Source organism: Hemitrygon akajei, chromosome 17, assembly GCF_048418815.1.
Source record: "Hemitrygon akajei chromosome 17, sHemAka1.3, whole genome shotgun sequence".
Taxonomy (NCBI): Eukaryota; Metazoa; Chordata; class Chondrichthyes; order Myliobatiformes; family Dasyatidae; genus Hemitrygon; species Hemitrygon akajei.
Window position 1 is genome coordinate 83,586,201 of NC_133140.1, and position 25,592 is coordinate 83,611,792.

General features: G+C 42.9%; 1 protein-coding gene across 3 annotated transcripts in view; it reads right to left on the reverse strand.

The window, feature by feature from the left end:
* The window catches only part of LOC140740855 (cadherin-11-like), a 249,554-nt gene that overhangs the window by 220,563 nt on the left and 3,399 nt on the right, over positions 1–25,592 (reverse strand). Inside the window, exon 1 of one of the 3 annotated variants that reach the window (XM_073070419.1) lies at positions 344–489. The exons of the other annotated variants lie outside the window; for them this stretch is intronic. The gene's annotated coding sequence lies outside the window, so the exon portion shown is untranslated. Of the gene's footprint in view, positions 1–343; positions 490–25,592 lie in introns of those variants that run through there. 3 annotated transcript variants of the gene reach the window in all.

Here is a 25,592-nt window from a genome sequence, read left to right on the forward strand (position 1 = left end):
GACAGGGCCTCAACTGTTAATTCACCTTAAACAAGTCCGTCCTAATGTTTCACTGCCTCACCGTTCCACTGGAATGCCAGACTAGAGCGGGGCTTGAACTCACAACCTTCAGACACAGCAATCATGTGTGACACATAATCAAGCACATACTTTAAAATGTTCCCTATGAGATCAGGTTTTAATCAGAAATGATTGCAGACTTCAGATATAAATATATATCTGAAGGCTATATATTTCAACAACTGGAAGCTTTATCAAGCTAGACCTACAGTACATGTACATAACAAATTATCAAGTCTGTGTACATAGTGATCCTTCAGTAATGACCAAGCAAGTCTCTTACAGTTAATCTTGCTGCGGATTCAATCCTCCATGGTCCGGGGAGTTTTTCAGGCAAGCCTGGTTGTTCTTTGCCCGTAGATGACAGAATCAATCTGCCAGTCCCAATTCATCAGCTTAAACCCAACCAAAGCTCTCCTGCCCTGCATTGCAGCAAGCACAGGGAACTGTTTGCTTGGGGATGCAAAGGTCACTAGTCTACAGGGCAGAGCAGGAAGACAAAATTACTGGAGGGAGTAAAAAGGGTTCATTGATACTGAAATCACCCCTGCCACATTAACACTCAATAAACCTGTTGTATTCTGGGGTCAGTGCTTGGTCAGACCTAGAAAATGTGGCAGGTTCCCCTCTCTGAAGACAGTTCGGTGAAAAACGCAGGAGTTGGTGGTGAGACCAATCTCGGTGGCCTCATCCAGCTACAGTAAAGGGTGTTGTTAAGGGGGTGGCATGGTAGTGTAGTGGTTAGTTTAATCGCTTTACATGGATCAGAAATCACTGATCGGGTTTCGATTCCCACTGCTGTCTGTAAGTCATTTGTGTATTCTCCCCTTAACCGTGTGGGTTTCCTCCCACATTCTAAAGGCATACAGTTCGGGGTAAGGTTAGTGAATTGTGCTATGTTGGTGCTGAATGCGAGGCCAAACTTGTGGGCTGCCCAACACAATCCTCGCTGATTTAGTTTGATGCAGCTGACACACCTGACTTCATGTTTCAATGTACATGTGACAAATAAAGCTGATCTTTAACGATAGGGTGTATGTTGAAAAGATTTATAGGGATGTTAAAGACATAGAGCAAAACAGCACAATAGAAACTCTTTGGCCCAACTGTTCTGGACCACGTTTTCCAGCTAGCTAATCCCAATTTCCTGAGTTCATCTCATATCCCTCCTTATGCTGCATCTACCTATACCACTGTATCTGCCTCAACCACTTCCCCTGGCAGCTTGTTCCATATCCTTACCACCCTCTGGGTGAAGAAGCTACCCCTCATGTCCTTTTAAATCTCTTGCCTCTCATCCTAAACTTATACCCCCTAGTTCTCGACTTCCCTAACCTGTTACCATCCAGCTCATCAAAGACTCTCATAATTTCAAACATTTTTACAAGGTTGTCCCTCATTCTGAATTCCAAGGAATAAAGACCCAACTGGCCAACTTCCTAAGCTGGTGTGACTTTCCAAAGCTTTTACAGGGACCAGAGGGTTTAGAATAGAACTTTATTGTCAATGCTGAAGACAATAAGATTTCAGTGCTACTCCAGTCCATGCAAACAGATATTTACAAAGCATGATGTATGGCTTAATTTAAAAAAATTAAAATAATAGTAACATTCCATAGCAGTCCAAAACACTCAAAGGTCATTGGCAAGCCAGGGTGTAGCATTATTCCGCTGCATAACAGCCCTTGGGAAGCTGTCTTTCAGTCTAACAATCTTGGCTAAGATGTTTTTGTATCTCCAACCAAATGGCAGGGGAATGAACAGACAGAGATGGGATTTGTCTTTAATGATGTTACGAGCGTGCTGTAGGCATCGAGAGTTGAAGATTGTCTCCAGGTCCGGTAGTTAAGTCCCAACGCCGTCCTAATCACCCGTTGAAGTGATTTATGATCTGTCTTGCTGCAGCTAGAGTACCACACTGTCATTCCGTATGCGAGCACGCTCTCTCGTTAACAGTTGGCCAGCAATTTTTGGGAAAGATGATCTTTCCTTAAGCACCTCAGGTAGCCAGTATTGTGCCTGCCCTACTATCAAGGATGATAGACCTTGATAGCTCCTCGGTGATGCTCATCCCCAAACTCTTGAAGCTGGCGGGTTTGAGTTTGAACATAGAACAATACAGCACAGGAACTGGCCAATCAACGCACAACACTGTGCCAAACCAATTAAATTAGCAATCAAATGGCAAACTGACCTGAGCTCTTCCACCTGCATAATGTCCATATCCTTCCATTTTCTGCATTTTATGTGCTTATCTGAAGAACTGTGCAACACAGTTATAGGAATTCATTGGACACGCTGGGATTTTTATCCCCGTGGAGCGTAGCAGGGCTGAGGGGTGCCTTATAGAGGGATACAAAACATGGGGAGGCAACCTGTTCACACAGAGGGTGGCAGGTAGGTGGAATGAGCTGCCGGAGGAAGACGTTAAGGCAGGTATAATTATAATGTTTTGAACATAATACATAGAATGATACCCTATATAGACACATACTAATCCTTTCCTCCTACACACTATCGCTTTCCATCTACCTTACATCCATGTGCCTGTCTATGTGTCCCCATTGTATCTGCTCCTAGCATCACCCCAGGTAATGCATTCCAGGCCCCCATCACTCTCTGTGTAAAATACCAAACTCTGACATTGACTTTGACAAGGTCCCACATGGGAGGTTGGTCAAGCAGGTTCAGTCGCTTGGCATTCGGGAGGAGGTAGTCAATTGGATCGGACTTTGGCTTCGCGGGAGAAAACAGACAGTAGTTGTAGATGGTTGCCTCTCAGACCGGAGGCCTGAGACTAGTAGTGTAACCACAGGGATCGGTGCTGGGTCCACTGGTGTGTGTCATCTACATCAATTAATTACCTGCATGATAATGTAAACTGGATCAGCAAATTTGTGGGTGAGACCAAGATTGGGGTCTAGTGGACAGCAAGGAAAGCTGTCAAAGAGTGCAGTGGGATCTGGGCCAGTTAGAAAAATATTCAATGACTTGTCCTCCACAGATGTCTATAGCATTGAATTCCACTGATTTGCTAACCTCTACCTAAAGAAATTCCTCCTCACTTCTGTCCTAAATGGTCATTCCTCTATTGTGAGGCTGTGCCCTCTGGTCCTAGACCTTTCCAATATTGGAAACATCTTCTCCACATCCACTCCATCTAGACCTTTCAATATTCATAGGCTGGAGAAACTCAACAGGTCAGTCAGCATCTGAGGAGGCAGAGGGAGGGTAGAGGTCACTTTTGACTATCCATCTGCCTCCACAGATGCAGTCTGATGTGCTGAGTTCCTCCAGTAGCTGATCTTTCGCTTTGCGATCTCAGTGTCTCTCTGCTTTCAGGGCAACCCAGCTGTTTCAATGCCACCATTGCTGAAGTTATCTATTTATTTTATCACTGGAAGCAAAATTCTTCAGTCATTGTGTTGGAATTTGAACTCGTCTCTCCAGCTGAACTATATCAATGACAGTTAGATCGCTAGCAGCTGGGATGAACCGGCTCACAGTAAACAAAGAGAATGTTTGGAGAGAGGAGATCTCTGGACTTGTACCTCACACAAGCACATCAAGCAGAACAACACGGGGGCTGACTGCATCAACAACTTGCCCTTATCTGGTAGAAAGACAGAATGAGGGTTAGAGGTTGGGAAGAGAGAAAGACAGAAGGAGAGAAGGAGCGAAGGAAGGAAGGAAGAAGGGAGGGAAGGAAAGAAGGAAGTGAAGAAAGAAATGATTAACTTTATTTGAACATTAAAACATACAATAAAATGTGCCATTTCCATCAAGACCAACACAGTCCAAGGATTGTACTAGAAAGAAGTCCACAAGCGTCACCACACTTTCAGCACCAACATCGCATGCCCACAAGTCACTAATCCTAACCCATACATCTTGGGAATGTGGAAGGAAACCCACATGGTCACGTCAAGAACATATAAATTCCTTACAGACAGCAGCAGCAATGGAATCCTGATATCCCAGTTGGTACTGTTAAGTTCAAAATTCAAAGTAAATTTATTATCAAAGTACATATTTGTCACCATATACAACCCTGAAATTCATTTCCTTGCGGGCATTCACAGTAAATACAAAGAATCAATGAAAAACTGCACCCATCAGGACAGACAACCAACCAGAGTGCAAAATACAAAAAACTGCAAATACATAAATAAGCAATAAATATTGAGAACATGAGATGAAAGCTTTACAATAACCACAGTGCAACTTTAGTAAGCAAACCTACAATTCGTCTCAAACTCAGAACACTGTAAATATGTGAGTGGTAATAAGTGAAATACAGAAGCCCATCGATGGACAAGAAACTTCCACAAAGCAATGAATCACACTTGGGTTGTTCAGGTAATCACATCGGTATTTACCTGAACAATGTTAGCCGAAGGTCAGGCATGGAGCGTAAGTAACTGCTTCAGGAGTCTCCCATATGGCCCAGGAGGCTGTCTCACCATTCCAGGCCAATCCGTCTGATCTTGGCTTCAGTCCTCTTTCATTCTGTTTCCCGTAATCCCTGACCCCTGTCGTCAAGCAATCTGCCAGTCTCAGTCTTCACGACCCACTAGAGAAGAAATTCCTCCGACACTCGGAACATCACCCCTATCCCCCCCACGGTTCTCAATCCACACACCAGTAGAAATGCTCACCCCATCAAATTCCTCCATAATTTGACACATTTGAGGTCACCTTCCATTCTTCTGGAGAATAAGAGATTCTGCAGAAGTCCAATTCTGGAGAAAGTCCCAGATAATAAGAGACAACGGTGCTCCAAAAGGAAATCAAAATCAAGCTTATTATCACTGACATGTGTCATCAAATGTTTGTGACAGCAGTACAGTGCAAAACATAAAATATACTTTAAATTACCATAAGATGTAAGAGCAGAATTAGGCCATTTGGCACATCAAGTCTACTCTGGCTGAGCCATTTAAATAAACAAACAAACAAATGTATATGTTGTAGAAAAAGAAAGCATAATGGTGAAATAGTGTTCATAGGCTCATAGACCTTTTAGAAATATGGTGGTCGAGGGTAAGGAGCTGTTCCTGAAATGCTGAGCATGTGTCTTCAGGCTCATGTACCATCTCCTGGTTGGTAGCAAAGAGAAGAAGGCATGTCTTGGATGGCGTTGGGGGTCCTTGATGATGGACACCACCTTTTTAAAGGTATCATATTTTGAAGATGTTCTTGCTGCTGGGGAGGTTAGTGCCCATGATGGAGTTGGCTAAGTTTACAAAAACCATTTACTTTTCTTTCAAACACGTACCCCTACTTCCCCATTCAGTAAGTCCATGCCCAATAATATCTCTAATGTACTGGTTCACATGTTCCTTTATTGCCTCAGTACCCAAGAATATATCATTCTCAACCTTCAATCGACTCAACAACCTTTTCTGTGGAGCGCCGGAGGCTGTGAGGAGATTTACAAGGTTATGAGAGGCATAGACAGAGTAAACAGGATCTTTTTCCAGCATTGTAATATCTAATACCAGAGAGCATGCAGTTAAGGTGAGAATGGGTCAATTCAAATGAGATGTGAAGGACAAGATTTTTTTTTGCACAGGTTGGTGGGTGCCTGGAGAGGTGGTAGAGGCAAATACTTTAGGATATTTTAAGAGATGCTTAGATTGGCAAATGAATGTGAGGGAAATGGAAGGATATGAGGATTGTGTAGGCAGAGGTGATTAGTTTAGTTGGCCATTGGATTACTAATTTAATTGGTTTGACACGACTTTGTGGGACTAAGGGCCTGTCCTGTACTTATCTATTTTCTGTGTTTTCACTCTGCATGGAGGCTCTCTGTGGTGGGGAATTCTAAGGATTTATGAAATCAAAGAGATCACAGCCTTCCAAAAATAATGTGTAATGAATTTAAATATCCTTTCTAAACTGTAATTTTCAGCCCAGAGTGCAGTGTTCATCCACTGCACACTGTCAAGGGAAGAAGAAAAATAATTTGCTTGGTCAATACTGAAATCCAAATCGCCGTCTATACACTCAGTGGCCACTTTATTCGGTACCTCCTGTACCTAATAAAGTGGCCACCGAGTGTGTATGTGACGCTGTGCTGCTGTAGCCCATCCACTTTGAGGTTCAACGTGCTGCGCATTCAGAGATGCTCTTCTGCACACCACTGCTGTAACATGGTTATTCGAGTTGCTGTCAGCTTCAGCCAGTCTGGTCTGGTCAGTCTCCTCTGAGCTCTGTCATGAACAAGGCATTTTCACCCACAGAACTGCTACTCATTGGATGTGTTCTTTTTTTTGGGGGGGGGGGGGTTGCACCAATCTCTGTAAATTTTAGAGCAGGGCTTCCCAACCTTTATTATTCCATGGAGACTTAACATTAACCAAGGTGTCTATGAACCCCATTTGGGGAACCCCTACTCTAGAGACTGGTGTGGGTGAAAATTCCAGGAGATCAGCAATTTCTTAGCTGCTCAAACCACCCTATCCGGCACTACCAGTCATTCTGCGGTCAAAGTCACTTAGATCAAATCTCTTCCCCATTCCAATGTCTGAATAACAACTGAACCTCTTGACCATGGTTGTGTGCTTTTATGTGTTGAGTTGCTACCACTTGATTGGCTGACTAGATAATCACATGAACAAGCAGGTGTGCAGTACACTAATAAAAAGGTCACTGAGTATATAATCTGCCTGAGAAGTTTAACAGGACCCTTTCCTGTCACCTGGATTCCAAATAGTCCCAATGAGCCAAACTGTTTTTTTTAAAATTTAATCACTGTACACGGATCTTACCGTGGATATCCTCTCTTTTACTCATTTTTCATGCATAATTGCTGTTGCCACATATTATCCCTTGAGAAGTGGTGATAAGCACTTTCATGAACCAGTGTAGATACAACTGAGTAGCTAATGAAGCCACTTGAGATTCAGCTACTCTTTGCATGTCATTGGAATGATGTTTAGGTCAGACAATCTGCGAGCTGCCGCAGATTTCCTCCACCCACTGGGTTTTAACAACAATCAGGTCGATAGTTTCAAAGTTACCGTTACTGTGAGTGGGTGTTTGCTCAGTACTGCATTCTGGTGCTCGCTTGGTGCTGCTCTCCAGTGTTCGCTCAGTGGAAGAACAAGCTGGAGCAGGACAATCGACTGCAGGGGTTCCCAACCTGTTGTATGCCATGGACCTATACCATTAAGCAAAGGGTCCATGGACCCCAGTTTGGAAGCCACTGATCTACAGTCATGCCACTCAAAGATATGGGCTATATATTATTTTCTTTGTGACTGTATGTATTTCTAAACTTACAACAATATGTGCTTTTGTGCTATATGCTGTTGGTAATGTGCTTTGCACCTTGGCCCCAAAGAAACCCTGGTGATTTTGTATGTCAGCAAAAACTCTCGGAAATTTCTAGATATACCAGGGGGAGCATTTTAACTGGCTGCATCACTGCCTGGTATGGGAGGTGGGGTTAGGGGGTTTCTACTGGCACAGGATTTAAATAACTGTAGGATGTTGTGAACTCAGTCAGTTCCATCATGGACACGAGCCACCAGCCACCCAACACCCAGGACATCTTATATGAGCGATGCCTCAAGAGAGGTGGCATCCATTATTAAAGACTCCCGTCACCTCGAACATACCCTCTTGTTCATTGGTACCATCAGGGAGAGGGGGGTACAGGAGCCAGACGACACACACTCGGCAATTCAGGACTAGCTTCTTCTCCTCTGCCATCAGATTTCTGAATGGACATTGAGCCCATGAACATTACCTCATCACTTTTTCTCTCTCACTTATTGCACCACTTATTTAATTTAACATTAAAAAATAGATATTCACTGTAATTTACAATTGTTATGAATATGAATTGCAATATACTGCTGCCACAGAACAGCAAATTTCACAACGCATGCCAGTGATTTAATATTTATCAAAGACTTAGGAACAGCTTCTTCCCTCTCACCATCAGATTTCTGAATGGTCCAAGAACACTAACTCATTATTCCTTTCCTTGCACTTTATTTTGTAATTTATAGTTATCGTTATGCCTTGCACTGGACTGCTGCCACAAAACACCATATTTCAAAGATTAAAGACCTTAAAAGCTTAGCTTTACACTCAGCGTCGGCTTTATTAGGTACAGTGGAGCCCAGTGTCGTCTTCTGCAGCTGTGACCCATCCACTTCAAGGTTTGGCATGTTGTGTGTTTGAAGATGCTCTTCTGCACACCACTATTGTAAAGCGTGGTTATTTGAGTCAGATTTCCTTAAAACGGAGGTTGATAGGTTCTGGATTAGTCAGGGTGTCAAAGTTTATGGGGAAAAGGCAGAAGGATGGAGTTGAGAGGAAAAATAAATCAGCTATGATGGAATGATGGAGCACACTTGATGGGCCGAGTGGCCTAATTGTGCTACTTCATCTTCTGTTCGTTTGCCTTATAGATGATGGAAAGGGCTTTGGGAAAGGAGTTCAAAATATTCTCTATTAATTTCCACTGCTTTCAATAAACTCTGCCACGGATGGTCCCAAGCCCGGCTGTGCAGGGAGGACGGTTGAATACAAGGCTAGCAAACGCCCAGTGCTACAGAAACACCAGAAGAAGCTCCAAAGACCTTATCCCAGGGAGAGGAAGGATACATCCAAGAAGATGGGCCACACCTGGAGATTGGCCAGGACAGGGGATTCTGCCTTGGTACGGGTGCTGGGCTTAAGTAAGTAATAATTGCAATCCAGTCCCAAGGCATTCCTTGCTTAATAACAGTGAGACTATCTAAATAAAGTCAAGCCACTGGTACATCCAATCTGGAGCCTGAGGCATATTAAAAAATCTAAATGCCCTGTATATGTAATTTTATTTAGTTATGAATCTGCTTTGTATTCAATAGCTGAACCAACATTTACATTGTGAAGGGATTTGGAAGGGACCGTTTTTGTCTGCAGTTTGGTAATGTGGATGTGCAGAAAATGTTTCCTGACAAATAAATGTGAGTTTGAATGAGCATCCACACACACACACACACACACACACACACACACACACACACACACACACACACACACACACACACACACACACACACACACACACACACACTCTCTCTCTCTCTCTCTCTCTCTCTCTCTCTCCCCCCCCCCCTCCCTCCCCCCTTTGGCTTGTAACCTCACTGTGATGGGGGGAAATGTTCACAAGGAGAGAAATTTCAGATTGTTTTATACCATTTTCAGACAGTTGGGCAGGACAGTTCCCAGCCAGGAATACAAAATCTGAAAATTTATCCAGAATATATTAACTCTCGCTTCATGCATGTACTCTTGCCCGTGAGTCAGAGGTTTCTGACTGACTTAAGCCAACAACACTGAACAGTAATAGGTCAGGCAAGATATTAAATACAGGAGTATTTCTCATGTAACAAACACATAGTGCTGGGGGAGCTCAGCAGGTCAGGCAGCATCTAAGGAGAGGAATAAACAGTCGATGTTTCAGGCCAAGACCCTTCATGGGGATTGGAAAGAAAGGGAAAGACGCCAGAATAAGAAGGTGGGAGAGGGGAAGAAGGACAAGTTAGAAGGTGATAGGTGAAGCCAGGTGCGTAGGGAAAGTAATGGGCTGGAGAAGAAGGAATCAGATGAGAAAATAGATGGGAGAAAGGGAAGAAGGAGGGGACCCAGGGGGAAGTGATAATAGATCAGGAGCAGGGGTAAGAGGCCACAGTAGGAAAATGAAGACGAGAGAATAGGGAGGGGGAAAATTACCAGAAGGAGAAATCAATGTTTATACCATCAGGTTGGAGGCTAATTAACAATTAATGTGAACAATCCCACAAAAAAGTTATCAAGACAAAAGGGCTTGGGAGATGACAGATTATTTACTTCCTTTCCTGTGACTCTCACTACAGGTAAAAACTTTGTTGGATGTGAAATGCTTTAGGATATTTTGAGTTACATTTTTAGTTATTTTTATTTTGTGATACAGCAGGGTAACAGGGCTTCTGGCTCAATGATCTTGTTCGTGCCTGTCACTATGTTTGGATATGGCCCAAGTGCGGAGAGAGAGTGACACTGAAGCGGGTCGATAGATCACAGACTTTTGATGGGAACAGTATTTTAAGGGGAAAGTGAACAATAAACGTTAGGCCAAACATGGCCATTAGCTAAAACTTTCAAACCAAAAACTAGATGCCAACACTGCGGCTGAAAGGAAATATCTAAACACCGCTAGTCTTCAGCATCAGTCGACTTGATAGTCCACTTTCTCAGGCAAGGCCAAACGCAAGCAGGCGGCATAATGGTGCCGTGCTTTTTTCGAGTATCGACAAGTGCTACAATGAATTAAATACAGCCATAATAAAATAATAATTAGCTGATTCATGCATATTCATGAGTGCAATTGCTGTGCCGCCCGAGTCTGTGATTGTGACAGGGCCACCCAGTTACACCCATGCGACCAATTAACCTGCTAGCTTTGAAATGTGGGAGGAAACCGGAGCACCCGGCGGAAACCTACATGGTCACGGGGAGAACGCACAAACTCCTTAGAGACAGTGGTGGGAATCGAACCCAGGTCACTGTCGCTGTGAAGCTTATTGAATAATAGACTTTGGAATTGGCAGAGGAAGAGGCCATTTGTCTCTTGGAATATATCTTGTTTTCTAGTGGAGCGGTCTCATCAAGTTTCCCCCTGAGCTTTGTAAGTTCTTTAACAAGAGCCTTTGTGATTTCTGGAGGCTCCGATTGACCAACATTTCTACAGGCAACAAGCGCTACATCATCCATTATCTTTGTGTAGAACTAAAATCCTCACAGGGTCAAAAGATAGATCACCCATACCTTTACTTCCTCAGGAGGATAAAGACACTTGGCCTGTCTCCTTTGACCCTAACCAATTTTCATTATTGCCCCAGTATAGCATCCTATCCTGATGCATAATGTGACCACAAGCAACTGCGGGGAGCTGTGGATACATCTCAACACATCACGGAAACCGGCCTCCTCTCTGTGGACTCTGTCTACACTTCTTCCTGCCTCAGAAAAGCAGCCAGCGTAATCAAAAAACCCACATCCTGGACTTTCTCTCTTCTCTCCTTTTCCATCAAGCAGAAAATTCAAAACCCTGGAAGTGCATACCACCAGGCTCAAGGACAGCTTCTACTCCAGTTATCAGACTCTTGAAGAAACTTCTGGTACGATAAGATAGACTCTTGGCCTCACAATCTACCACAATAGGATCTTTCACTTTAGTGTTTACCTGCACTGCACTTCCTCTGGAGCTGTTACACTTTATTCTGCATTCTGTTATTGTTTTCCCTGCTCTGCTTCAACACACTGTGTAATGATTTGATCTGTATGAACAGTATGCAAGGCAAAGTTTTCACTGTATCTCAGCACAAATAACAATAATAGTAATCTGTGTCTCTGCTCTGTTGAACCACCCGCCCACGGGAACAGCTTCTTATGGCATATCCTCTCCTCTACCAGCCATGTTCCATTACACTTCATCAAATCCCTTCTTGCTGGAAGGAAAACAATTCCAGTTCTCCAGTCTAACCTTGTAGCCAAAATCCCTCAACCCTGGAACCATTCTTGCAAACCTTTCCTGCTCCCTCTCTGGGGATTTCACAAATCAGTTGCGAAAGACACCACACACACATTAGGTTATAGGTTAATGTTATGCATTAGATTATGAAAAACGGACAACATTCTATTTCCACACTTAACAACTCATAACCTTTCTTTCACCTAACAGCACTGATTAAAAACATACCCAGTGCTATTATAGATGTAGCCTTTCAAAAGTTAGTGCTTGATCTGTTGATTTCTATACCTTGGCAATTCAAGTGCTCACTCCATCATCTAGCACCCCCACCATCCAGCTCTCTTCTCGCTGCTTCTATCTGGAAGAAGGTACAGGAGCCTCGTCCCACACCACCAAATTCAGAAACAGTTATTATCCCTCAGTCAGCAATCTCCTGAACCAGAGGGGATGACTACACTCAACATCACTCACCCCAACCGCCTATTGACTCACTTTTAAGGACTGTTAATACTCACATTCTCAATATTTATTGCTTATTTATTTATTATTCAAATTTTATTTTTGTATTTGCACAATTAGATGTTTGCACATTGATTGTCTCTGTTGTCTGCAGCTTTTTTATTGATTCTATTGTGCTTTTTTCTATTTATCATGAATGCCCGCAAGAAAATGAATCTCAGGGTAGTATATGGTGACATAAATGTACTTTGATAATAAATTGCCTTTATCTTGGACCTTCAAATGGCATGAGAGTACCTCTGCCTCAGACAGTGTCACTGAGCAGAGAGGTGCTGGTGGGTCTCCATCTGTGATCCACATTCATTGATGCTACGGTCAAGAAAGCTCACCAGTGCCTGTACTTGCTCAGGAGGCTAAAGAAATTCCGTATGTCCCCATCAACTCTTTCTGATTTTTAATTGATGTGTGTCTGATTGTATTAACAGCTCGTGACACACATCCTGCAGCAACTGCTCAGTATGGGCCTCAAGAAACCATAGATACAGCTCAGCACATGGGAACCAGCATCCCCTCCATGGACTCTATCTTACTGCCTCGATAAAACAGCCAGCAGAATCAAAGACAACACCCACCCCAGACATTCACTCTTCTCAACACCAGTCCCTCCCATCAGGCAGATGTTACGGAAGCCAGAATGCAGGTACAGTACCACCAGATTCAAGGACAGCTTCTACCACACTGTATGTATCAAACTCTTAAGTGGATCTCTTGTACGATACGAGGAACACACCCTCACAATCTACCTCATCATGATCTGAAGACGCACACTCCACATATTAGGAACAGCTCACAGAATTTAAATTATTCATGAATTATACAGAACAATGGAAATATCCTGGCAGGATTCTTCATGGTCTTTACAACAATTTGAATGTGCAGGAACGTAAGGAACTGCAGAGAGTAGTGGACTCTACCCAATACATCACAGGCAGATCCCTCCCTGCCATCAGTAGCATCTATAGGAGACGTCATCTCAAGAAGCCAACTTCTATCATCAAAGATCCCCACCATCTGGGCCATGCTGTCCTATTACAGCTACCATCAAGACAGGAGGTACAGAAACTTGAAGTCCCACACCACCAGGTTCAAGAACAGCTACTTCCCTTGAGCTATTCGTTTCTTGAACCAACCTGCATGACCCTTGTTCAGCGTGCTACTCCGCGAGGTTTACTCGTCTCTGTGTTGAACTGAGGCTGTGGCCTGCAACTACCGGACTCCTGGATCCGCTGCAGTGATGACTGGCTTTGTGGTGATGGGCTCGCTTCTATGAACTTCAGTTTGCTTACTTTTATTGTGTGCACAATTTGTTTTTGTTTTCTGCGTGTGGGTGTTTGATGGTCTTTTTGTTAAATGAGTTCAATTGGGTTTCTTTGTTTTGGGGCACCTGTAAGGAGATGAATCTCAAGGAGGCATTGATCGTGTGGATAGTCAGAGGCTTTTTCCCAAGGCTGAAATGGCTAACACGAGAGGGCACAGTTTTAAGGTGCTTGGAGGTAGGTACAGAGGAGATGTCAGGGGTAAGTTTTTTATTCAGTGAGTGGTGAGTGCGTGGAATGGGCTGCCGGCGACAGTGGTGGAGGTGGATACAATAGGGTCTTTTAAGAGACTCCTGGACAGGTACGTGGAGCTTAGAAAAATAGAAGGCTATGGGTAAACCCTAGGTAATTTCTAAAGTAAGTAAATGTTCAGCACAGCATCATAGGCTGAAGGGCCTCTATTGTGCTGTAGGTTTTCTATGTCTCTGTGTTAACCCTGATCACTACCCCAGTGCAGATAAACCATGACTGCTCTGCCACAGCGGAATTACTTTTTGTTCTGACTGTGTTCATTCTTATATCATCTTGCATAACTTATATCTAATCTATTTCTTGTGAATACTGTGTTTCTAACATGCCAGTGATGCTATTGCAAGTAATATTTTCATTGCATCATCAGCCATCTACAGTACTGTGCAATAGTCTTAGGCACAGACATATAGCTAGAGTGCCCAAGATTTTTGCACAGTACTGTATTTGTCAACGTGGAATGGAGAAGTCAGTTTGTAAATCTGGCAGAAACAAAGAATTTGGGGAATGATGAGGGTGGGGTGCCGCTGGCGGGGTATGGGACAGGTGGCAAGAAAGAGTGCCAGGCACCAGGCAGGATCATTTGATTTCAAGCAGTTGGTTTATTGATCATTACAGAATGTCTCTCTGGTGCTTCCTGCTCCCTCCCCTCTTCCCAACCATGATTCCCACCTCCCTGACCCTTTCTCACTCTCAGTCCACAACAGAGGCCTATATCAGAATCAGGTTTATCATCTCTCACAGATATAATGAGCTTTTTTTGCAGCAGCAGTATAGTATAATATATAAAATTACTACAGTATTGTGCAAAAGCCTTCTGCGTCCTAGCTCTCTCTCTCTATATATATATATATGTCTAAGACTTTTACACAGTTTTGTATTTAGAGCAATAATTTCAAATTTTTGCTTCCAAAATGAAGAGCGAGTGGAATCAGGAAGAGAACTAGATAAATACCTGAGAGGAAGAAAAGTTTACACTGCTGTGTGTGGAGAATGAGATTTCATCCACGCAATCAGAATCAGCTTCATTATCACTGGCTTAACTGATGTGAAATTTGTTATTTTGCGGCAGCAGTACATTGCAAAGACATAAAATTACTATAAAATACAAAATTATTAACTAGTGCAAAAGAATAACAAATAATGAGGTAGTTTTCATGGACCATTCAGGAATCCGGTGGTGGTTAGGGAAGAAGCTGTTTCTGAATCGTAGAGAAATAAGCGTCCATCATCAATTACTCCCAGAGTCCAGGACTTGCTCTCTCTCCTCTCACTACCACCATCGGGCAGGAGGTACAGCAGCCTTACATCCCACACCACTAGGATCAGGAACAGATATTACTCTTTAACTATCAGGCTGCTGATCAGGTGTGGGTAATTTCACTCACCTCAACTCTGAACTGATTCCATAACTTACACACCCACTTTCAAGGACTCATTACAACTCTGGTTCTCAGTATTATTTGTATTTAATTAGTTGGGTAATTTGCCTTCTTTTGCTCATTGGTTGTTCACTTGTCTTGGTTGATGTATAATTTTTCAGAAATTCTCCTGGATTTCTTTATTTTCCTGTAAATGCCTGCAAGAAAATGAATCCCAAGGCAGCATATAGTACTTTGATTATAAATTGACTTTGGCTTTGAAATGCACATAGTGTGTGCCTTCGGGCTCCTGTACGTCCTCCCCGATGGTAGCAGCAAGAAGAGGGCATGTGATGGATGATGATTGAGAACGTTTAAAGATGAATGCTGCCTTCTTGAGTCGCTAGCTCTTGAAGATGTCCTCGATGGTGTTTGAGCTGACACAGTCACAATGCACAGATGAGGTTCCTGCTGAGCTATGAACTGAGGACTTGAACTAAAATTGGACTGTAGTAGATAGCAGAAAGTTGAGTGATTGGGTTAAGAGTGTCTACCGTTGGAAGTGGTTAGGGTCGAGTGAGTTGATTCCTACAATGGATTGTTACAAAGCAAAGCTCTTCAGCTGGCTGTGTGGGTGTTCCAAGCCCCTTATTAAAAACACTCTTGTGTCCCTGGTAGAGGAGAGACAGAGCTGTATTGTTACTGAGCAATTGCTGCCACCCACACTTCCAGCTGCAGAAACTCCAAACTGCTGTGTAGGTGACCCTTCCAGGCCTCGGAGAATTCCAGAGCATTTCCAGCCTTTGGAGAAAACATAACCGTAGTGGTCAATGCCCGCACAGTAAGATTCCACAGTGGAGGGTTGCTTTCTGACTGGAAATCTGTGAGTAATGGTATAACACAGGGATTAGACCTGTTTGACTCCTGCGTTAACGGTGAAGAGTTCTGATTCAGCACCACTATTGATGGTGGTGACTGTGTGTGGGTGACATACCATCATGTAGTAACTTCAGTATTTGTAAGTAAGTACTTGTCAGGGCAGCCATGTCTTGATAGTATACACCAGAGAGCTTGGAGTCTACTGTATCAAAAGCTTTTGTCAAATCTATGAAAACCAAGTGCAAGGGTTGCCTTTGGTTGCCTTTCTGGCTTGCTGTACACATCGTGACTCTGGTACCTCAAGATGGGTGAAGCCACACTGCGATTCAAGGAGTACTTCTTCAGGCAACGGAAGGAGCTGTTTGACAAGGATACGTGCAAGCACTTCGCCTGGTGTTGACAGGAGAGAGATGCCTCTATAATTACCTCAATCAGCATTGCCCCCTTCTTGAATATGGTCACAATTGATCCTTTTCCCACATCTTCAGGAGCAGGCTGTGCATTCCACCTGAGGATCCCACCAATGGATACCCCCTAAGGACAGTGGTGCCCACCTTTTATTATGCCATACTATTAACCAGTTGGTCCATGGACCCCAGGTTGGAAACTGCTGCCTTAGGAGAACATCACACTCAACTCAAGTGATCACTACTGTACTGTATTATGCCACGGGGATTGGTGCTGCGACCCCTAAGGCTTGTCAAATAACCTTAGTGATCTGGATACAAATGTAAGAGGAATTATTAGTAAGTTTCCAATTTGATACAAAAGTTGGTGGCGATGTTGTACGACAATGCAGAACTACACTAACCAGAATCAGGTTTATTATCACTGACATATGTGGTGAAATTTGTTGTTTTGTTGTGGTACAGATCAATATATAAAAATTACTATAAATTACAATAAGAATATATAAAATTGCAAAAGAGCAAAATAGCCAGGTAGTGTTTATGGGTTCATTGTCCATTCAGAAATCTGATGGTGGAGGGGAAGAAGCTGTTGCTGAAACATGGAGTGTGTGTCTTCAGACTCCTGTACCTTCTCCCTGATTGAGTAGGGCATGTCCTGAGTGGTAGAATCCTTAACGATGGATCCTGCCTTCTTGAGGCACTGCCTTTTGAAGATGTCCTTGATGGTGGGGTGGCCAATGTCTATGATGGAGCATTCACCAGACTGAATTGACATCTCATCCCTTCACACTGCACTAGAGGTCCACACTACATTATCTTGCTCACTGCTCTGATGCCAGAGCTAACCACATAGCTATTTGATTCAAAGATAAGATCACTTCAAACTGAGCTGCTCTGACCATTTTAATTTGTCGTACAGAATAGTACAAGATCATTAAATTCCATCTACCAGAAGCTAACAGATGCTGTACATCTCCCAGGCTCTTCAGTAACTATCTCCATCAATCATCCATTCTGCCCTCGCTCTCAAGTTCATGCCCCGTCCCAGCCAAAATAACTGGCCCCAGGTAGTCATAGCCTCTTTGAATCCTACAACAATGGACGCTGTCATAGAGTCATACAGCATGGAAATAGGCCCTTTGGCCCATCTGATCTGTGCTAACCTATGTTCCACCAATCTTTTATTAGTTATTTGGTCCATTATGGACTTCAAACTTTTTCAGATGATCTTTTGACTGTGAGAAATGGAAGGATAAGCAGATAAATGGGATAGGTTTAATTTGGGATTATGGTTAACACAAAACTGTGCAAAGTCTCAGGCACATATATATAGCGAGGGTGCATAAGACATTTGCACAGTACAGTATTTGTCAATGTGGAGTAGAGAGCAAGTTTGTAAATTGCGAGGTGGAACACCATGGGAGATGTGTGACAGGTGGCCAGGGGTACTGGGGTGGAGGGTGGCACTGGCGCAGTCACACCTGGCCCTGAGGTACCAGGCAAGGTCATTTGATACCAAACAATATGTGTATTGATCATCACAGAATGTCTTTCTGTTGCTTTCCTCTCCCTTCCCCTTTTCCCAACCATGATTCCCCTCTTCCTACCCCCTTCCCTCTCTCAGTCCACAGTCCTGGTCTACAGTCTACGCAGTCCTGGGTAGGTCTGTAGCCTAGTGTAGTAGTTGTGTGGTTTTTTTTCTCTGCGTTGTTTTTTACATAGTTCAGTCTAGTTTTTGTACTGTGTCATGTAAAACCATGGTCCTGAAAAACGTTGTCTCATTTTTACTGTGTACTGTACCAGCAGTTATGGTCGAAATGACAACAAAAGTGACTTGACTTGACTTGAATAGACACCCATATCAGAATCAGGTAATCAGCACTCACATACATCATTAAATTTGTTTTTTATTTTGTGGCAATAGTACAGTGCAAAACATAAAATTAATACAGTACCGTGCTGTATAGTTCTACGTTCCTTAAAACTCTAGCCTCTTTAAAACTATTCTGGTATATTTTGCTGCCTCTGGAAATTATTTTAGTTGACACAGTCAATATCTATGTGATCGCCTCTCCACGCAATGAAAGAAAAATAGAAGATTATAGGCTGCTAAGAGGGAAGGGTTAAGTTAATCTTGGAGTAGGTTAAAAGCTGGGCACTACATAATAGGTTGAAGGCCTATTCAATGTGCTACGCCGCAGAAACAGGAGATTCTGCAAACACTGTAGAGGCTGAATCCTGATGGATGCCTTGGCCCAAAACATTGACTCTATTCCTCGCAATAGATGCTGCCTGGCCTGCTGAGTTACTCCAGCATTTTGTGTGTGTTACTGTGCTGTACTTTTCCATGTTCTATGTTCTGCTCTCAGTGGCCACTTTATTAGGTACACCTGTACACCGGCTCATTAATGCAAATATCTAATCAGCCAATCATGCGGAAGCAACTCCATCCATAAAAGCATGCAGACATGGTCAAGAGGTTCAGTTGCTGTTCAGACCAAACATCAGAATGGAGAAGAAGTATGATCTAAGTGACTTTGACAATGGAATAACTGTTGGTGTCAGACAGGATGGCTTGAGTTGGGGTTTTCGCACACAACAGTCTCTAGAGTTTGCAGAAAATGGTGCGAAAAATGATGAAATGGCGGAGCACATGTGATGGGCCAAATGGCCTTATTCTGCTCCTGTATCTTATGGTCTTATGGAAAATGGCTTGATAATGAGAGGTCAAAGGTGAATGGCCAGATTGGTTCAAGCTGACCAGAAGGTTCAGTAACTCATTACAACTGTGATGTGCATAAGATTATTTCTAAATATACGTGTTGAACCTCGAAGCTGATGGGCTACAGCAGCGGAAGACTACAAACATACACTCAATGGCTACTTGGTAAGATATAGCAGGTATGACAGGAGGTCACTGAATATATGGTCTATGGCCTATTAATCCACCAATTGGGAAGCCTTTTATTATCATTCTCACATTTTCTACAGCACAAAAGATTTTTGTTTTTGAAAGTTTTAAAAGCGTTGATGTCATTCATGTGTTAATTCTGGAAGAGCAGAGGGAATAATAAGGGGAAGAGGATCAGGCTTAGGGTGAAAAAAAATCATCAGATCAACTGTGGTCTCTGGAAAGAGGCACCACACATAGTCTTCAGGCCAATGTTTAAATATATAAATGCCTCGGTTTTGCTTTCTGGTGGCAAACGCATTCCTTTCAAATAAAACACAGTGTTTTTTATGGTTTCCCTTCAGCAGTCTGATTTCAGAGCAAAGGTTACAAACTGCAAATCAGCAGAACTTATTTATATACCACACAAACAACTGAGAAAGCCGCACAGAATAGCAATCCAGCCCTTAGTTCCAGCCCGCGTTAGAATTCCACTAATCCTCTTTAAGTAAAGAAAGATTAGCTTTATTTGTCAAATATACTTCAAAACGTACAGTGAAATGCATAGTTTGCGTCAAGGACCAACACAGCCAAGGATGTCCTGGGGACTGCTGTGCTACCATGCAGCCTACCCGTGTCCTTCCAACAAACACATCTTTCTGTTCGGTGCTCCCTTGTACTTAGGCATTTTCCACTAAAATGCATATCTGCCTGTCTGTTTCAATTACTCTCATAAGAGCAAGTTCAGCATTCTCACCACTTTCCAGAGATAAAATGATCTCCGCTCAGAATTTTCTTGTGGTTCTCTCATGACGACAACTTTTCATTTTGACCCTGAACTCTGGAAAGTTTTTCTTCAAGTCCTAGGTAACAAAACTCTTTTCACAATGAGGTGGTCACCTCTCACTTTTCTATTGTCCAAGGAATAGAGCTACAGGCAGTTCAGGTTTCGAGGTTTGAAAACTTCATTGCAAGGTTTTACTTCCACTGCTTCCAATGTACAAGGCTGGAAGACTGTGGAAGTGTGGCTTACACAGTCACCCATGCAATTAAAGCACTTACCAAGCCTGCAGGCTGTGATAAATGCCCGTCATGCTCCCACTTCTGGGCCAGAAGGTCCCTTTTCACAGTGAAGGACAGTTAGCACCTGAGGTGCATCTTCTACCTGTTGGTTCTCACAAGGCAAGGTCAGTAACTACAGCAACAGTAACTTAATGTGAAACACCTTTTGTACTGAAATAAAACTCAACAGCTAGCTGTGCGGAGTGTTTCATGGCTCTGGGACTGTATTTGCTGGAGTTTAGAGGACTGAACGGCCTAGATAGAGTGATCATGGAGAGGATGTTGCCTATGGTGGGGGAGCCAGAAGGCACAGCCTCAGAACAGAGGGAAATCCATTTAGAACTGAGATGACGAGGAATTTCTTTAGTCAGAGGGTGGTGAATTTGTGGAATTCATTGCCACAAATGGCTGTAAAGGCCAGGTTATTGGGTAAATTTAAAGCAGATGTCGATAGGTTCTTGATTATTTACTTATTTACTGAGATCAATGTGAAATATGCCCTTCTGTCCCATTAGGCCTTGAACTGAACCCAACTCCTTCGAGGCAGACGTGGATACCAGCCACTATACTAATGTAGAATGATCACCGCTCAGGTTTCGCAGTTCAGAGGAACGGTCCTAAACACACATATCTCTCTCTCTCTCTCTCTCCCTACCCCTCTCCCTCCTCCTTTCCTTCCTCCATTCCCTCCTCCTCTCCATCCTCCATTCCCTGCTCCTCTCCATCCTCCTCTCCTTCCTCTCCCTCTCTCCCTCCAGGTGCTGGGATCTGGCACAACACACAATCTGGAAGAACTCAATGGGTCAAGCAGAGTCTGCAGTGGGGAGAGGAGCTGTTGATGATTCAGGTTAAGTCCCTGCATCAGGACATCTCGACCAGAAGGAAGGATTTTCATTTCTGCAACACCACTCACATCCTTGGAATATTTCAAATTTCCCACAGCCAAGCCCTTCGGCCCGCAATGCTGTGCTGACCTATCAACCTACTCCGAGATCGATCTAACTCTTCCCTCCCACATCACCCTCCAGTCTTCTTGCTTCCATGTGTCTACCTGAGAGTCTCTTAAAAGCCCCGAATGTACTTGCCTCTAGTACACCTCTGGCAACACATTCTAGTCACCCACCCCTCTGTGTAAATACCTACCTCTGACACCCCCTATACTTTCCTCCCCTCACCTTAAAAGGATGCCTCCTAGTATTAGTTACTGCTGCCTTGGGGAAAAAAGGCTCCGCAATGCCTCGTATAACCTTTATCTCCTCTCATCCTCCTTCACTGGCTACCCACTCTATCTACAGTATATCTTTATCATACTGAGTCAAGTCATTTCTTATCCTCTTTCACTCAAAAGCCCCAGTTCACTCGATCTACCTTCAAATGACATTTTCCAGGCAGCATCCTGGTAAATCTCTTCTGCACTCTCACTTCCATCCTAAAATGAGATGTGCTGAATTGAACACAAAACTCCAAATGTGGTCCAGCCAGGGTTTTATAGAGCTGCAACATCACCTCATGGCTCGTAAACTCAATCCCACGACTCATGAAGGACAACACACTCACCATTCCCCTTTTGCATTATTTATTTATTATTGTAACTTATAGTAAGTTCTTCCACGTCTCGCGCTGTACTACTGCCACAGACATACATCAGTGATAATAAAACCAATTCTGGCAAGAGGTAGGGCTTGTGATGTGGAACTGGGGCTGAGGTACATGCAAGGATTGCAGGGACCGGGGGATTGTTCTCAATGGTGAATAGGAGGTGGAATGCCACAATCGGTGACAGCAGGACTGAAGGTGGGGAAAGGAGACGCCATTCACAGGGTCGATATGGGTAGCAGGGTCATGAAGAGGCTACCTTGGTTGGGGCATCTTTGTTCTAATGGACCAGTTATGCCAAAGGGCCAGTTTGTCACAAATGGTAAGCAGAAGGGTTGGACATACTCTTCACCTCCTTGCCCTTGCCTCTTGTCAGGTTTTGCTACTGGCAATGATGGAGGTCCCCAGTTGAAAATTCAAAGTAAATTTTATAGTACATATATGTCACATTATACAACGCTGAGGTTCATTTTCTTGTGAAAATACTCAGCAAGTCTATAGAATAATAACTATAATTGAATCAATGAAAAATTGCCCAACTAGGGCATTCAACCAGAGTGCAGAAGACAACAAACTGTGCAAATACAAAAAGAAGAAACAATAATAAATAAATAAACAATAAATATCGAGCAGATAGGATGAAGAGTCCTCGAAAGTTGAGCTTTCAACTTGTGGGATCATTTCAATGATGGGTCCAGTAAAGGTCTCTTTATGCAAGCATCCTTCCCCAGTATATTGTGGTCAAATGTGTTACATACAGCAAGGCTGTAACAGTGAACAGATAGTCGGTTCACTGACTACCCAACCACCTGTCCTTTCTGTGGCTGGGAGGAGTCAGTGCACAATGTGTAAATGGAGTGTGAGAGGTTGCAGCCTCTATTTCAATACCTCAAAATCCTCAGGTTCTGGATACACCTCAGGCCCATGCTCCTGATCTATGGTCAAGCAGAAGGAGAGGTCTGCTTGGGGGATCTCCTGGACCTAGCTAAACTGGCCATTCAGGAGTCCACATGGCAGGCAGTTGGAGGCTGTGCTCTCTGCTCTGGGGGTACATACTTGCCCCGTTGTCCTTGGAGAAGGAGCACGCAATCTCTATGTGCACAATGGGGGATTTCTGATAACAGTGGGCCCATCCCATTGTGGACTCAAATGTGTTGTAGACAGTAATAATTTTACTTTAATTTGAGACTGTGAATAGTTTATGAAAACCAGATTATTGGATGGTGCTTTGTTAGTGAATAACCTTTTGTAAAAGCTTTAGAGGGGTGGATTCAGTGTGTAATTGTGGAAATAATTATGTGTTACCATCAGGAAGGAGGTACAGGAGCCGGAAGACACACACACACACACACACACACAACATTTTGGGAACAGCTTATTCCCCTCCATCATCAGATTTTGAAATGGACAATGAACATTACCTCACTATTTTTGCTCTCTTTTTGCATAACTTATTTGTTTTATTTTTAATATATATTTCTTACTGTAATTTATACTTTGCTTATTGTACCATACTGCTGCCACAAAACAACAAATTTCATGGTATACAGTATGTTAGTTATAATAAACCTGATTCTGATTACAAATTAAATCCATCAAACGTGAGCTATATGAAATGCAGCAAATATTTTGCAGGGAGTAGGTTCAAACAAGCAAAGTGAGAATGACCAAATAACCTGCTTTAGTGAAGTTAATTTAGACCATAAGACTTCCGAGCAGACTTATGTCATTCAGCCCATCGAGTCTGCTCTGCCATTCCATCATGGCTGATTTATTATCCCTCTCTGTCTCATTCTCTTGCCATTTGGGAACTGATTTGGGAAAAATCCTGCTACTCTTCCTTGAGATACAACTCTACTTCCTCTGCTTGAGAAGGAAGACATGTTATATTTCATTAGGAGTTTGAGGAGATTTGTTATGTCATCAAAGACTCTAGCAAATGCCCATAGAAGTAGTGCAGAGAACATTCTGGCTGGCTGCACCACCGTCTAGTATGGAGGCACCAATGCACAGGATTGCCAACTCGGCCAGCTTTGTCATGGGCACTAACCTTCCCACCATCCTGAACATCTTCAAAAAGTGATGCTTTACAAAGGTGGCATTCAGTAAGAACAATACTCACCCATCCAGGACATGCACGCCCTCTTCTCTGTACTACCATCAAGGAGGAAGTACAGCAGCCTGTAGATACGCACACTCTATGTTTCAAGAGCAGTTTCTTACCCTCTGCCATCAGATTTCTGAATAGTCCATGAACACTTCCTCACCTTGTGCTCTTTTTTTGCACTACTTATTTATATTTTTTATATTCTTATCGCAACTTCTAGTAATCATTTATGTATTCCACTGCTGCAAGACAATAAATTTCCTATGTCAGTGATAATAAACCTGATTCTAATTCATTGACTCAAGATCATCACAGATAGTGTTAGCCCAGGTTTTGACCTCAAAGTCTCACAGGTAGATTTAATCCAGAACTTTTCAACACAGCCGCAGGGTCTAATCTGTTAAACTGTGCTATTTGACAACGGTGCATCCAACACTCACAGAGATGCAGTGTGCACTGGGTATGGAAAAGCAAGATTCCAACCAAAGTCATACACAACTCAAAGCTCAGCCCAAACCTCAGGGATCTTTCCATCCTCTCATTCCCGGATCTGCTGGAAAGATCCAGGCAAGATCACTTTTCCAATACACTTCTGATCACTCGGAAGATGTGTAGTTCAGGTGGTTGATGATTGCAATGTAAATAAATCATCACTTAATTGTGATGTAAACAAACACGCAGACCTCAATCTTATTTATGAACCAATGAGGCCAAAATTCCTGCACGAAGTTCACCACACACAGCCAATCAGCAATGAGATCTCCTCCCCATATCACAATTGACTTTCCAACATGACATCCAATCACCTGATTGATAAGTATATAAAGTCCAAACACTTGGGTGACACACCATTGTCAACAGTGCACTCACTGACAATGTTATACCTTACTTGGTGACAAAACGTTTGCAAGTAAGTTGCTAAGATCGGTGAACAACTCAATCCAACACTTCGGATTGCCTGCAACTAGTTAACCAAGTAGTTTAGTGAAATCACTTTTTATCATTGCCAAACCCATAATCTATCAGGAGACATTGCCTGCTTGAAAACAGAAAAGGGTTCTATGTGGTTGTGGGACAATTTATCAAAAAGCAAAGAATAGATTGGCTTACCGTTACCTCTACAGAATGCAATCCTTTAGGATGGAAGTATATAATTTTGCTGATAATCTATGATGGGATTTATTTTTTTCTACACTTCCTCGGTCTTTCCAAACACAGCATTTTCCCACAGATGGACAAAATTCTTTTCCAAAGAGATATCAAAAAGCAAAGAATAGATTGGCTTACCGTTACCTCTACAGAATGCAATCCTTTAGGATGGAAGTATATAATTTTGCTGATAATCTATGATGGGATTTATTTTTTTCTACACTTCCTCGGTCTTTCCAAACACAGCATTTTCCCACAGATGGACAAAATTCTTTTCCAAAGAGAGGCAGCACACAACACACACTCACTCTCTCAGAATCAGGTTTAACACCACTTGCATATGTGCTGTTTTGCTGCAGAACATTGCAATACATAATTATATATATATATATATATATATATTACACTATATAAATAAGTAGTGCAAAAAAGGAAATTAGTGAGGTAGAGTATATGTGTTCATTGTCCATTCGGAGA